Below are 16,348 nucleotides of genomic sequence, written 5' to 3' on the forward strand. Positions count from 1 at the left end.
GATGATAATAAAATTTAAAAAAAAAAAAAGAAATACAATTCAAGTATAAAGACATACATAGATTAAAAGTGAAGACCTGGAAAAAGTCATTTCATGGGAACAGAAACAAAAACAAAAACAAAAAAGGCTGGAGTCATAATACTGATATCAGACAAAATAGATTTCAAGATTAAAAACTACAAAAAAAGACAGAGAAGGACATTACATAGCATTGAAGAGACTGATTCACATCAGAGAAGATAGAACAATTATAAATATCTATGCAAGCAACACTAGGGCAACAAAATACATAAAAAGAAGAGTTGCTAGTTCTAAAGAGAAAGGCTGTAACACAATAACCATTGGGGATTTCAACACCCCAGTGTCAACACTCAACAGATCATCTAGACAAAAAATAAACAAAAAGACACAGGAGCTAAATGATACCATAAAGTAGACCTGACAGACATCTATAGAGCATTTCTCTCAACAACTACAAAATACACATTATTTTTCAGCCCCACATAGAGATTGACCACATAGCACAATACCAGCCTTTACAAATTCAAGTGTACAAAATACTTCTAGCATCTTTTCCAATCACCGTGGAATTAAATTAAAGTCAACAAGAGAAAGAGCCTTTGAAAATACAGAAAAACATGGAAACTATTTACTCTTGAATGACTTCGAAACTACTGCAAATATTAAGACTGAAATTAAAAGATTCGTTGAAATCAATAACAATGAACACATGATGCTCCAAAATCTTTTGGACATAGTAAAAGCAGTTCTAAGAGAGAAGTTCATAGCAATTTGTGCCAGTAAGAAAAAAGAGAGAGAAAGAGAGCGCCAGCAAGTGGAGTTGTGGATAAGGCACGGGACTCCCACGTGGTCAACCACAGTTTGAGTCTTAGACCCAGTGGATTGAAACTCACACCAGTCATGTACACATGTCTGCCCAAAATCCCAAGAAGAGAATGAAGGAGAAGGGACTGTGGCATAGCCATCCTCCTTGAGGAGTGATTTCTCACTTTCTGTCTCTGTCTCTCTGGTGAGCGTACAATCCCTATAGCAAAAATCTCTCAAAAGAAAAGAAAAAATAGAGAGATGTCAAATAAATACCCTAGTAAGGCATCTCTGGGAACTGGAAAAGCAAAAAACACACAAAGCAAAACAAAAACCCTAGAAGAAAAAAAAAATAAAGATTAGAACAGAAATAAATAAAATTGAGACTAAAACAACTATGAAAAAATAAATGAAACAAAAAGCTGGCCTATTTGAGGGAATAAATAAAATCAACAAACACTAGTTAGACTAACCAAGAAAAACTGAGAAAGGAACCAAATAAATAAAACCAGTAATGAAACAGGAAATGTTACAACAGATACAGATATCACAGAAATACCAACCATCATGAGAGAATACTATAAGTGAGTATCTGCTAACAAACTAGAAAACCTAGGTAAGACAGACAAATCTTTGGACACATACAGTATACCCAGATTGGACCAGTAAAAAACAGAAAGACTGAACAGACCAATAACAAGCAATGAGATTGACCAGTAAGAAATATTCTCCCAATAAAGAAAGACCTGATCCTGACAATTTCATTTCTAAATTCTACAAAACTTTTAAAGAAGAACTAACCCTAGTTTTCCTCAAATTATTTCTAAAGATCCAAAAAGAAGAAACCCTTCTGAATGCATTCTACAAAGCCCCCACCACCTTATTACCATATACTCACATCAATTGACACAAAGAAACTGGTAAAATACATACAAAATACAAATGTCTCATGATTAAGACTCTCAGCAAAATAGGTATAGAAGGGACATTTCTCAACACAATAAAAGCCACTTATAACAAACCCATAGCTAACATGCTGCTAAATGGAGAAAAGCTGAAAGTTTTCCCACTAAGAACTAGAACAAAACTATACTAACCACTTTCTTTGCTCCTTTTGAACACAGTACTACTGGAAGTCCTGGCCAATAAAATCAGACAAGAGAGTAAAATAAAAGGCATTCATATAGGAAAAGAAGAAATGAACATATCTGTTTGCAGACAGCATGATTATACACAAAGAAAATCCAAAAGAATCCATAAAAAAAAAAAAGCTTAGAAGTGATAAATGAATTCAGTAAAGTAGCAGAATACAAAATCAATATACAAAATCTATAGCATTTTTGTGACCAGTAGATGGTGTAAAGGTTATGTTGCTAGACTCCCAAGTAGTCAACTGCAATTCGAGTCCCAGATCTAGCAGCTTAAAACTCAAACCAGGTGCATGCGCATGTGTGCCCAAAATCCTGACAGGAGAATGGAAGAAAAGGGATTGCAGTGTGGCCAACCCCACTGGAAGGTGATTTCTCACTTTCTGCCTCTCTGTCTCTCTGGTGAGCACACACACCCTACAGCAAAAGTCTCTCTCAAAGAAAAATTTTTAAAGGGACCAGCAGATGGCATAATAGTAACATTGCTAGACTCCCATGTAGTCAACCGTGGTTTGAGGCCCAGACCCAGCAACTTAAAACTCACACTGGGCATGTGTGTGCATTCCCAAAATATGAGAGGAGAATGGAGAAGAAGGGATTGTGGCGTGGCCATCCTCCTGTGGAGTGATTTCTTGCTTTCTGTCTCTGTCTTTCTGATGAGTGCACATACCCTCTAACAAAAATATCTCTCTCTTAAACAGCATTTTTATACATCAAGAATGAAGAGTTTGAGGCAGAACTGAAGAATATAATCCCATTTAGACTTTTTTTAAAAATTACCTAGAAATAAACCTAACTAAAGAAGTAAAAGATCTCTACAAGAAAAACTATGACAGAGTATACGAAAAAAATTGAATGTGATACAAAAAGTGGAAAGACCTTCTGTGTTCTTGGAAAGGAAAAGTCAATATAATAAAAACATCAGTTCTACCCAAATTAATTTACAAATCCGTTGTGATTCTGACTAAATTGCCAGTGACATTCTTCTCAGAAATAGAAAAAAAAGGCATAAAATTTTTTTATAATCATGAAAGACCCCATAACACCAAGGAAGTATTGTGCGTAAATAATAAAGTAAGAGGCATATCTCTACCTGAGATATATTACAAGGCTGTGATAATCAAAACAGCATAACACTGGAACAAACAGACAAGTACATCAATGGAAGAGAACAGAGAATTCAGAAGTAAACCTCAAAACATATAAGTGACTGACTTTTGAAAAGGACACAAGGCAATCAAGTGGAAGAAAGGAAGTCTTTTTAGCAAATGGTGCTGGAAGAACTGAATATCTGCTTGTAGAAAAATAATACTGGACCCCTAACACTCACCATTTACAAAATCAACTAAAAATAGATCAAATATTTAAATGTAAAGCTTCAAACTACAAAAGTTCATGAGGAAAACATACCTTTGAAAACTTGAAATAGACAAAGCTTATTAAACAAGATCCCCTAAAGCACAGGCAACAATTCTAAAAATAGATGTGTGGAATTATATCAAGCTATAGCTTCTACACAGCTAAGGAAACAATAAATAGAGTAAAGAGGCAATGAACAGAATGGGAGAAAATATTTGTAAAATGTGCTTCAGATAAGAGATTGATAACTAGAATAGAATACCTTTCCCAGAAAGAAAAGAATAATTCAATTTAAAAATGGGCAAATAAACTAAACTGACAATTCTCTAATAGGAACATATGTATGGCCAAAAAGCATATGAAAAAATATTCACCATGGGACCAGTAGGTGGTGTGGTAGTTAAGACACTGACTAGACTCACACATGACCAACCACAGTTCATGTCTCAGACCTGGTGGCATGATAATCACACCAGGTATGTGTGTGTGCATGCCTGGATATTCTAAGAGGAGAATAAAGGAGAAGGGACTGCAGCATGACCATCCTCCTGGGAGGTGATTTCTCACTTTCCTTCTCTCTGTCTCTGGTAAATGCTCTTGCCCTATGGCAAAAAAAAAAAAAAAAAAAAAAAGTTCAACTTCACTTATAATAAAAGTTCAACTTCACATCATAAAGGAAATGCAAATCAAAACTGCAATGAGAAAACTGCAATGAGATATTGATGACCCAGTAAATCCCAGACAGAATGGCAATTGATGAAAATAACAAGAAATGATAAGTGCTGGTTAGACTGTGGTGAAAAAAAAAAAAAAACCCTCTTACACTGTTTGTGGGAATGTTTAAGTTAGTACAGCCATTGTGGAAATCAATTAGGAGGTTGCTCAAAAATCTACAACTAGAACTACCATATGACCCAGTAATCTCACTCCTTGGTATTTACCCAAAGGACAAGAAAACAGTCAGAAAGACCTGCACATCCATGTTTATTACAGCATTCGTCAGAATTGCTAATACATAAACTCAACCTAAGTGCCCAAGAACTCATGACTGGATTGAAAGAAATGTGGCATACATACACTATGGAATACTATTCAGCCATAAAGAATGTTGAGTCTCTAATTTGATTCAAAGTAGATGAATATATTCTGTTGAATATAGAATTTTAAATTATAAAAGCCAGAATTTAAAAAAACAAACATCGTATATCCCCACCCAATGTATATCAAATATGTGCAATCTGTGGCAGAAATTGAAAGATTTAAATATATAGTAGTCGGGAAGGCAAGTGTAGATACCAGAGACTGTATGAGATGGGGGGAAACAGTAGGGAGTGGGTGGGAGGAGTTCAAGGAAAAAGCATTTAATAGACAAAAACATGCAAAGTTTTTTGTTAAAAATTGTGTATATAGTAATATCCTTGATTTGATTGTCACATTCCACTTGCATGTTTTGAAAAACCATAATGTATGTCATAAATATGTACACCAATTAAATGTAAACAAGAAATTATGAAATTTAAAAAACAGGAACAAAGAACACAAAATGGGAAGTTGGAGAACTCGAAAACTCATTTAATTTCCTCACAATCAAAGTAATATCACCAAGAATGGAGTTGAGTTGAAGAAATAGTAACAAAGAAATGTTACTAGAAGTGGAGCTGGGCAGGAGAAGTCTAAAAGAAAAATGTATCTATTACTTCTTCAATTAAATCTATCAATGCCTTCCATGAATTACTAAACCAAGGGTCAGATAGTGGCACAGCAGTAAAAATGCCACATTGTCCAAGGCTGACTCACATACAAAGGCTCTGAGTTCACACTAGAAATCTCCCTGAGTGCAGAAGGCACATACGTGCCTGTCTAGTGCTGGCTGAAGATAGGGTGGATTGCAGAACAAAGACCCTATTGGAGGCCTTTTTTCAGAAGAAGAAATTATGAAAAATAAATCAGAATTACTAAACCTGAAAGGAAATGTATACCTGAACTCATTGTTAGTTAATATTATCGTTTGTTTAGCACTTTCCATAAGACTGATGCTATTTGTAACATTATAACTATACCAAATTGTTACTGAAAATAAATAGAAAATATTATAATTTTTTTTCTGAAAGTTACTAGAAGATAGATTACACAGAGGCATTTATTGCTGCACTAGTCTTTCTTTTTTCTTTAACTATAATGTAGAGCCTTTACAGAGGTAAGCTGCAGAAAAGGTATTTTTTTCTCTTTTTTTTTTTTCCCCCCTGGAGAGGTTTTCGCTATAGGGCGCGTGCGCTTGCCAGACAGAGACATAGAGACAGAAAGCGAGAAATCACCCCCCATGGGGGATGGTCACGCCGCAGTCCCTTCTCCTCTCGGGATCTTGGGCACGCATGCACACGCGCCCAGCGTGAGTTTTAAGTCACCGGGTCTGGGACGCGAACTGCGGTCGACTACGTGGGAGTCCAGCGACATAGCCATTACGCTAACTGCTGGTTTCTCAGAAAAGGTTTCTGAAACCCTTGTCAAAGTCAGTTTTCAGGCAATAAAATTAGAATATTCCAGAAGAAATATTTCTAAGAATGGAAAGAAAGGACCAGATAGAAAAAAACACATAAGATGAAAAGACATAAAATTATAACAACAATGTGTAAATGGCTAAGAAAAGATAAAGAAAACTGCAATTGAAATTAAAAAGTAAAAATATCTGAAAAATAAATTTATATTAAAAAGGAGGCAGAGAAAGGAAGGCACAAAGTCAAAGAAAATTTAAAATAAATGCAAATGAAACTTTATAAATGGAAAGGATTGTGATTGTTTTTCTAATTTATTCTTTTCCAGTTATGATAATATCAAATATCCCTTATAAATTTTTAAATATTTTCAAAAAGAAAAAAAATATATCTATAATCCCATAATTTAAAGCCAAACATAATGGATGTTCTAATACATTTGTTACTATATCTTAAGCTTTTTATTGTTTTATTTTGCCAGAGAGCATGTGCATTTGCTGGAGAATGGGAAAATAAGAAAGTACCTCCATAAGCAATGTTCATGCTTCAATCTTTTCCCTTCCATTTCCCCCTCCTTTCTTGTTTTTAGGCGCACATGCACACATATCCAGTGTGCTTCTCGAGCTGCCCAGTCCAGGACTCAAACCATGTAGTCAGCCATATGGGATCCAGCCTCCTCAACCACCCTGCCACATGCTGGCCTCATACTATATCTTAAATGCACTTATATAGCTGTGAAACTATTACATTTACTATCTGAACTTTTATCCCTTCACATTATAACATGGATTGTTTCCTACATTATTAGAAATGCTAGCAAGGGGCCAGCAGGTGGCATAGTGGTTAAGGTGCAGATCTCCCACATAGCCAGCCACGATTCAAGTCCTGGACCCGGTAGCTTGAAAATCTTGCCAAAATCCCAGGAGGAGAATGGAGAAGAAGGATTTGTAGTGTGACCCATAGGGGTGATTTCTCTCTCTCTCTTTCTCGCTCTGTATCTCTGGCAAGAGCACACACTCTGTGGCAAAACTTTCTTGCTCTATATCTCTGGCAAGAGCACACAATCTGTGGCAAAATTCTCTTAAAAAAAGGAAAGAAAGAAGTACTAGGCAAATGTGTTTAATTGTTCTAAAATATTTTTATATAGTTATACTACTATATTATCTTTTTATTTGGGGTTATTTATATAGATTTTTACCATTATAAATCAATGCTGCAAAATGCATTTAAGCATCAGTCTTTTCATCTATATTTTAGGGTTTTTCCTTAAACTGTATTTCACAATACATCAAAGGCCATTTTTGTTAAAGTTCTTGTTGGGGATTGGCATGTGGCATAGTGGTTAAGGCACTGAACTCCCACATGGCTGACCACAGTTCAAGTCCCAGACCTGGCGGCTTGCTTTCTTGCTCTCTCTCTCGCTCTCTCTCTTAAAATAAATAAGATTAAATAAATTTTAAAAATAAAAAAAGTTCTTATTGGGACCAGCAGATAGTGTAATGGTTACTTCACTGAATTCCCTTCGAATCAATTGTGGTTTGGGCCCTAGAACCAGCAGCTTGAAACTCATACCGGGAGTGTGTGTGTGTGTGTGTGTGTGCGTGCTTACCCAAAACCCCAAGAGAAGAATGGAGGAGAAGGGATAGTGGTATGGCTATCCTCTCAAGGGGTGATTTCTCACTTTCTTTCTCTGTCTCTCTGGCAAGTGCATGTGCCCTATAGCAAAAATCTCTATGAAAACAAAAAAAGCTCTTGTTATATATTGCTAAATTATATAAATTTCTATTATATGCAAGCAGACAAATCCCTACACTCATTATTAACTTCTTTACTTTCTAAAAATGGAAGAAAATAAAAGATTTTCATTTCACTGTACATTCACCTATTACAGAGCATAAACACTTTCTCTCCACTTGTATCTTATCCGATTGCTTTCAGTATGGAGTAAATTGTCTATTTCCCTGCCAATTTATTTTAACAGACTTGTTGATTTTCAATTTCTTACAAATATTTGGAGCCTGGCACAAGGATGTGTCCCTGTGATCCCAGCTACCTAGGTGGCTAAGGCAGGAGGATCATGAGTTCAAGGCCAGCGTGTACAACACAATGAAACCATTTCTTTAAAAAAAAGATTTGAGCAAAATAATTGCTTTGAAGTTCTATAATGTATAAGTGTTGAAGTTTTATTGGAGTTTTTGAGAGAAAAAAGTGAAATGTTCTTTCAACTATATTGATTTTGCTTACAGGCATCCTGTCCAACTTTTAATACATTTTTTTTCAGGACTATAGAAAATACTAAATTTTATCATTATCTGAAATAAAACAAAAATGAAAAAGTCCTGAAATATGACTTTTAACTATGATATATTGATTTGATATTTTTAGATAAAATTTATGAAACTAAATAAAGTGAATATTGCTCCTTTTTTTTTTTTATTTTTCTCAGGCTAGTTATGTGGTAAATTGAACACACATATGTATCTTTTCTCCCTTCTAAGTTCACTAACAGAACTTTAAAGAGTGTTTTGTTTTAAGAAAGCCTAAACTTACAATTGCAAAAAAGACTCAGGAAAAAACAAGGGCAGAATATAAGGAAGAGAGGGGAGATCCAGTTGCCTTAACCACCATGCCGATGGCTGGCCAAAAACCAGAACATTTTCTAAAACAAAGAGATTTATATTTTCAAAATACAAGTGTCCATCAGAATAAATGATTAAGGATACAAATAGAGCCATCCTAGGACACATCGTCAAAAAGAATCAGCTTTCTAAGGCAAAGAAACTACTCTTATAACTTACAAAGAGAGAGACCAGCAGACGACATAATGGTTATGTTGCTGTTGCTGGACTCCCACATGGCCTATGGCAGGTGGACGCCCGGGTGACTTGAAGCTCACACTGGATGCATGTGCATGTGTGCCCAAAATCCTGAGAGGACAGTGGAGAAAGGATTGCAGTGTAGCCATCCACCCTCCCTGGCGGAGGGTGATTTCTCCCTTTCTGTCTCTCTGACTCTCTCTGGCAAGCACATATACCCTGTAACAAACATCTCCCTTAAAAAATAAAAATAAAAAAAAAACTTCCAAAGACAGAATAATAATTTCACACACAAAGCATCAAGAATTAAACTGTATCACACCTCTCAATAGGAGCACTAGAATCTGAAAGACAATGCCTTCAAAGCTGTGAGAAAATAAGGCCAGTCAGTGATCGCGAAGTAGTGGTTAAGGTGTCTGGATTCCAACATAGCCAACTGTAGTTTGAGTCCTAGACTTGGTGGCTTGAACATCATGCCAGCCACATGTATATGCATGCCCAAAATCTGGAGAAAAGGGAGAAGGGGGGGTGATTTCTCACTTTCCTGCTCGCTTGCTCGCTCGCTCTCTCTCTCTCTCTTCCTCTCTCTGGAAAACACACATGACCTAAGACAAAAACCTAAAACTAAAAAGTGTGAATGAAAATCTTCAGTAGAGAAAATTCTGGGGAGATGGTAGAGTTGGAAACACTGGAAGTTTATCTTGGTCCCAAGAGTAAAATGACTCTTCACAGACAAGAGACCCTAAATAAAATTATAAACAGAATAATCAATTTAAAAAAAAAACAGAGGGACCAGCAGATGGCATAATGGTTATATCACTGGATTCCCATGTAGTTGACCACAGTTTGAGTCCTGGACCAGTGGCTTAAAACTCACACCGTGTGTGTGTGTGTGTGTGTGTGTGTGTATGTGTGGGCCCAAAAGCCGAAGAGGAGAATAGAGGAGAAGAGATTGTGATGTGACACCCCTCGTGGCCGATAGCAGTTTAAATTACAGACCTAGCAGCTTTTTACCTCATGCTGGGCATGTATGCAGGCGTGCCCAAAATCCCAAAAGGAGAATGAAGGAGAAGAGATTGTGACATGGCCATTCCCACTGGGGGTCATTCCTCACCTTCTTCCTCTCCGTTATCTCTGGTAAATGCACATGACCTATAGCAAAATAAATAAATAAATAAATAAATAATAAATAAATAAATAAATAAATAATAAAATCTCAGAGGTGGGGGGACAATAAACAGAGGCCAGAAGGATATGTATTGCTCTGGGGGGAAAAAAAAACAATAAACAGAGGCCAGAAGGATATGTATTGGTGCTAAAAGATGTAAAGTGCTAAAAATGTGAAGTGCTAAAAGAAAAAACTGCCAATCAACACTCCTCTATCAGGAAAAATGTCCTACAAAAACAAGAAGAAATTAAAACATTCCAGATAAATAAACTTTGAAGGAGTTTATTGCTACTAGACCTTCCTTGCAAGAAATACAAAATAAAGTCCTTTAGAGTGAAACAAAAGGACACTATGGAGAAACTTAAAGTCATAAGTAAAGAAACAATCTGTAACTCCACATTTTTTTCTATATATTAATAATTTAAGAAATGAGGTTAAAAATGAGCTTATGTTCTTGGACAAAAATGTGTAAAGATGTAATTTTGTGATAGCAACAACTGAAAGGGCTAGGGTGCAGCTATAAAAGGCAGCAGAGAGAACTAGCAGACTGCCCAGTTTACATCACTGGACTCCCATCTAGCTGTCCACGATTCGAGTACCTGGCAGCTTAAAACTCATGCCAGGCATATGTGCATGCATGCCCAAATCCTGAAAGGAGAATGAAGGAGAAACCCTGGGGTGATTTCTCGCTTTCTGTCTCTCTGTCTCAATTTGTCTCTCCATCTCTCCAGGGAACATATGCGCCCTATAGAAAATGTATCCAAAAAATAAAAGAGCAGAGTTTTCTTTCTATTGAAGTTAAGATGGTATAAATTCAAATTAGAGTTATAACTTCTGAATGTTCATTGTTTACCACACAGAAAATAGCTACAGAATATAAACAAAAAGAAATTAGAAAGCAATTAAAATGTTTCAGTACAAAAAATTAAAATGAAGATAGTACTGTAGAAAAATGAGAGTTTGAAAAGTTATAAAGCATATAGGGGATATATACAGAATAACAGAAGTGCATCTTTATCAAAAATTACTTTGGGGCCGGCAAGTGGTGTGGTGGTTAAGGCAGCTGTACTCCCACATGGCTGACCACGGTTCAAGTCCCAGACCTAGCAGCTTGCTTTCTCACTTTCCTTCTCTCTCTCTGGCTCTCTCTGGTCAACTTCAAAAAAATAAAAATAAAATCATGACAGTAAATAAATTTTTTAGAAAAAGAAAAAAGAAATTACTTTAAGGGGCCAGCAGGTGTTGGGGTGGTTGAGGCGCTGATTTCCCACAAGGCCGACTCCAGCTCAAGGCCAACTCCAGACCCAGCACCATTAAAATCAAAACACACAAAGAAAAGAAGAAAGAAATGTTTAAAAATTTTTACTTTAAATGTGAATGAATTAAACATCAATCAAGAGAGAGATTGGCCAGAATAGGGTTTGTTTTGTTTTGTTTTGTTTTGTTAATGATCAAACTATATGTTGTCTTTAAGGAATTCACTTTAAGTCCAAAGACTCAACTAGATTAAAAGTATGGAAGATATTTCACACAAATAGCAACACAAAGGAAAGCAGGCGTGGTTATACTAACGTCAAAATAAGCTTTAAATTTAAATGTTCACAAAAGACATTATGTGTAAATAAAAGTGTTGAAACAGCAAAACATGTAATTATAAGCATTTATACACTTAACAACAGGCCACCGGGGCTATCAGGTAGTGTGGTGGTTGAGGCTCCCACATGGACAACCACAGTTCAAGTCCTGGACCTGGCAGTTTGCTTTCTCACTCACCCTTTCTCTCTTTTGTCTCTCTCTGGTCAAAATTGAAGAATAATGATAATAAATTTTTTAAAAAACACTTTTTTGGGGGGGAGAGATTTTTGCTATAGGGTGCGTGTGCTCACTAAAAAGACAGAGATAGAAAGTGAGAAATCACCCACCCAGGGGGGATGGCCATGCCACATTCCCTTCTCCTCAATTCTCCTCTCGGGATCTTGGGCACACATGCACATGCTCCCTACGTGAGTTTAAGTCACCAAGTCCGGGACTCAAAGTGCAGTCACCTACATGGGAATCCAGCGACATAGCCATTACATCAACTGCTGGTCCCAATTTTTAAAAATAAATAAATAACAGATCACTAAAATATATGAAGCAAAATTGGCAGAATAGAAGAAACGGTCAGTTTATGATAACAGTAGGAAACTTCAATACCCTACTCTCAATGAGTAGAACCATGACAGAACATAACTTGGTTTCCCTAGAACTCAAATAACACAATAAGCTATTAATAAATCTAACAAACTATACAGAACACTCTACTGAACAACAGAATATATAATCTTCTCAAGCATAAATGAGACATTTTCCAAGCTAGACCATATTAGGCCACAAATTAAGTCTCCATAGTTCTAAAAATATATATAAAGTATCTCTCCAATTATAATGGGTTGAAGTTAGAAATCAGTAATAGAAGGGAAACTATGGAAACTAAATAACTTGCTCTGAATGACTGATGGATTGAAGAAGAAATCACAAAAGAAATTAGAAAACAGAGATAAATTAAAAGTAAAACATAGCTGTCTTAGTCTTTTATTGCATTGCTAATGGAAATACAAGACTAGGTGAATTTATAAAGAAATAGGAGGTTATTTGACTCACATTTCTAATGGCCAAAAAGTCTAAAGGCATCACGAAATGGCTAAAGGCAGAACTTGAGCAGAGGAGAATATGTTCTGTATAAAAAGGGCCTTCTCTGCTATTCTGGTCTCATTCCCTTGCTTATAAACCCAACCAGAATTCAATCGTGGAGGCCCCACCCTAATGGCATCATCACACTCAAAGTCCCCATCCTGAAACACCTTGAAAAAATTAAATTGAACACCATTAAATCCCAGCACATGAATTTCTGAAGGACATCCAATCCTCACCCACTAAGACCAAATGCCAAAACATGAGATTTTAGGGGACAAACCATTATCCATCTCAAAGAGTAAAAACCTAGAAGTTGCAATATAATCTGTTGTTTAGAGATATGAAATAAAATAGCTAAAAAGCATTGAGCTCTAGGAAACAAAATGGAGGGGAGCAGAACTGTAAGAATTCTTAGTTACATACCTTGTGTTACTACTTGACAACCCTGTGTATAACAACCTTGATGCTAAAAACTAAAGAACACAGTGCAAAGAAGAATTTTTTTAAATGCACTGAACCAATTCCACCTTAATATAGGTTCCAGGAAGCTGTCCATTAAACTGGTCCTTTCGTAATAACAAAAATGTAAGAGGCAGAGGTTTAGAGAATATTAGCATTTAACAAGCAAGATGAAAATTGATGATAGAAAAATATTTTAGATTAGCAAATGTCCTTTTAAGAGTTTTGAAAGCACCACACGCTTGAATTGTCATTCAACAGATACTTATTGAATATGTATTTATTTATATGTGATAGGTATCGTATTAAAAACTAGAGATACAGGGACAAGAAGAAATTTTTTCAAAGATGTATTTCTGCCCTGTGGGAAAAAAATGATTATAAAAGTAAGACATTTCTATGATACACAACTAAAACAGAACCATGGGGCCAAAGGAAAGTACTCAGATCATAAATGTCTGCAGCAGAAACTGTCTTGCAAGCCTCATTCAACACAATTGCCTGCTGACTTGATACTCATTTACCTACTAGTCATCACCACATGCCAATCAGATCTCTCCAAAAACAAAGCCACACACACTAATAACCTTTTAAACCTACTGACAATTTTTTTCCCCAGTAACACCCCAGCCTTTTCATTTGTTCTTCACACATTCCAGAAGTCACCCCGGTTTTGGTTTGGCCCAAATTGAAATTCTATTAGATCATCAGAAAACTCATGATGTATTTTTTATGCAAAACTGCATCATGGCTTTTCCAACAGTCAATACTACTAATACATTACTCCCAACTAAAATAGTTCTGCTTGGAGATTTGTCTCTCTATATTTAGCACTGACAGCACTTGAAGTACTTAATGTCCAGTTCAGGTGACATTATGGACTGAAATAGTCATTCAATGAACATATATTATCAGCTGTAGTACATGGTGTGAAGCTAAGTTCTTGGTGCTAAGAGTGGGTAGACAGTAAACCCGATTCTGAGGCAAGTGGGGATGTCTTCCCCAGATATCACAGGGGAGGACCATCCCAGAGAGTAAACCTTAGCTAGACAAACCTGTATGAGTTTGAGGCTGAGGAAGGAGTGCTCTGGCTTGGTTACTTTTGTTCAAGTTTATTTTTTTGCCTTGTTTTTAAAGTTTATTTCTTGAGAGAGACAGGTACCTTCAACAGAATCTACCCATATCGCTCTCCCTACATCTTTCAGCAGCATCGCAGGTGCCTACAGGTCCACCTGGTCTGTTTAGATCAAGTCAGGATCGAAACCCAAATCCCCCACTGGCTCTGGTATTACACAGGGATACCACACTTTCTGTGCCACTGCAGCCGGGCCTGTCTTAGGTCTTACTGAGGAAATTCTACACTCTGCTGTGAACTTTCCTGGGGTGTTATAGTTCTGAACCAGGAGAAGGAATTGGGTAAAGAGAACTGAAAGAGGGACCAGCAGTTGGCGTAATGGCTATGTCACTGGACTCCCATGTAGTCGACCACAGTTTGAGTCCAGGACCCGGTGGCTTAAACTCATGCCGGGCGCGTGTGCATGCGTGCCCAAGATCCCAAGAGGAGAATGGAGGAGAAGGGATTGCAGCGTGGCTATCCCCCCTGGGGGTGGGGGGGTGTGATTTCTCGCTTTCTGTCTCTCTGTCTCTCTCTGTCTGTCTGGCGAGCGCACATGCCCTATAGCAAAAACCTCTCCAAAAAAGAAAAAGAAAGAGAAATGTTTAAAAAAAGAGAGAGAGAACTCAAAGAAGTTAGTGTGGCTGTGTTGTCAGGTGAAATTCGCACCAGGGAGGCTGTGTTAAAATAAAAAGAAACCAGATAATTTAATAGTTTTTTGTTTTGTTTTAGTTTGGTTTTTTAGAAAACTTTTTGTTATAGGGCACATGCACTCACCAGAAAGACAGACAGAGAGAGAGAAAGTGAGTAATCGCCCCCCACGGGGGCTGGCCATGCCTCATCCCTTCTCTTCCATTTTCCTCTCAGGATCTTGGGCACACACACACACACACACATGCCTGGCATGAGTTTAAGCCATCAGGTCCAGGACCCGAACGGCAATCAACCACATGGAAGTCCAGCGGCATAGCCATTATGCCAACTGCTGGTCCTCAATTTAATAGTTTTAATTGAGCAAATCTTAACACAATTTAAATCAGGCAGTTTTCCCCAGACTTCCAGACAACTCCAGCTAGCCTCCTAGTCAACTCAGTATTTCAGTTCTGAAAAAGAGAAAATGACGTACAAAAATGAAAGTGAAGGAATGCGGTAGAGAAACAATTGGACTGGTTACAGGTGGTAGGCTGCATAGACAGCCCAAAAGGTGGGCTTTCTGTGATTGACTGAAGTGCGGCGAGTGTGATTGGCTGTAACTTAGCAAGCAGCTAACACATACAATTTTGGCTTCTCCACAGGAATCCCAGTGTGGGATTACAACAGCTGTTTTAGGACAAAATAGTTTAAAACAATCCCCCCACCTTTTGTCAGCCTCTCAGCTGGCAAGGTCTTATACACAGTGATCAATATTTCTGGCTTTTTCTCTGAAAAGTCATATTGGAAGCCTTTGCCGGATCTTTGCAGTCATCCCAGTACTCCAAGAACAGACACTATGTTGGGATTAAACACGTAAGGATTTTATTAGGGGAAAGCCCTGTAAGAGGAAATGAGGTGGGAAGGAGACTAGGAAGAAGTCAGGCCACAACTAAGTCTGATCGCTAGTGTAGGAGAAAGGGAAAGAAGTTTGGTGGATATAGGGTTTGCCCGGTACTGTGCAGTTTCCTGGGACAAGACTGAGCCCAGAGCAGTCTAGGATGTGCCAGAAAAGTTGGCTTCCTTGGTTAGAAGAACTCTCAACTACCAGGTAGGTTTAGCAAGGCTGTCAGGGTGTCCTTGAACCAAGTGGCCATCAGAGGAATACTGCGTTTCCCTTGAAATGCCTGCCTTAGGAACAACTGCTATATCCAATCATTGGTAGGGAGCACCTTGAGGGAAGTTCAGTCTTGGAGAAAAAGCAGTAATTGATTTTAGAGTATATTAGCAGGAGCCCTAGGTCATTACATGCTGCACAGGTGGATTGCTGTGAGGTGTGTTGCCATGGCTGTCTTGGAAGGGGGTATTGAGGGAGAATGAAGAAGAAGAATGGGTCAACAAAGATGTTTATTTTGTAAAGATCACCTGTACTGCAACATGGAAAATGAATTGGAGTATTACTGGACAACTAAATCCAGCTGCCGCTTCTCCATGGTGAGTGGGCAAGGCTTCTGTCAGGTATGATGTATTCATGGCTTGATTCCTGCCAACTTCAAGGCTGAAGAAGTTGTCAGCAAGGGACCAGCAGCTAGCATAATGGCTATGTTGCTGGACTCCCGTGTAGTCGACCGTGGTTCAAGTCCCGGACCCAGTGGCTTAAA

At 37.6% G+C, this 16,348-nt stretch overlaps 1 pseudogene; it reads right to left on the bottom strand.

Moving 5' to 3' along the window:
• The window catches only part of LOC102481369 (60 kDa heat shock protein, mitochondrial-like), an 88,010-nt pseudogene extending 73,856 nt beyond the window's left edge, over window positions 1-14,154 (bottom strand).
• Window positions 14,155-16,348: the final 2,194 nt, after the last annotated feature.

Source organism: Tupaia chinensis, unplaced genomic scaffold (assembly GCF_000334495.1).
Source record: "Tupaia chinensis unplaced genomic scaffold, TupChi_1.0 Scaffold000180_1, whole genome shotgun sequence".
Taxonomy (NCBI): domain Eukaryota; kingdom Metazoa; phylum Chordata; class Mammalia; order Scandentia; family Tupaiidae; genus Tupaia; species Tupaia belangeri.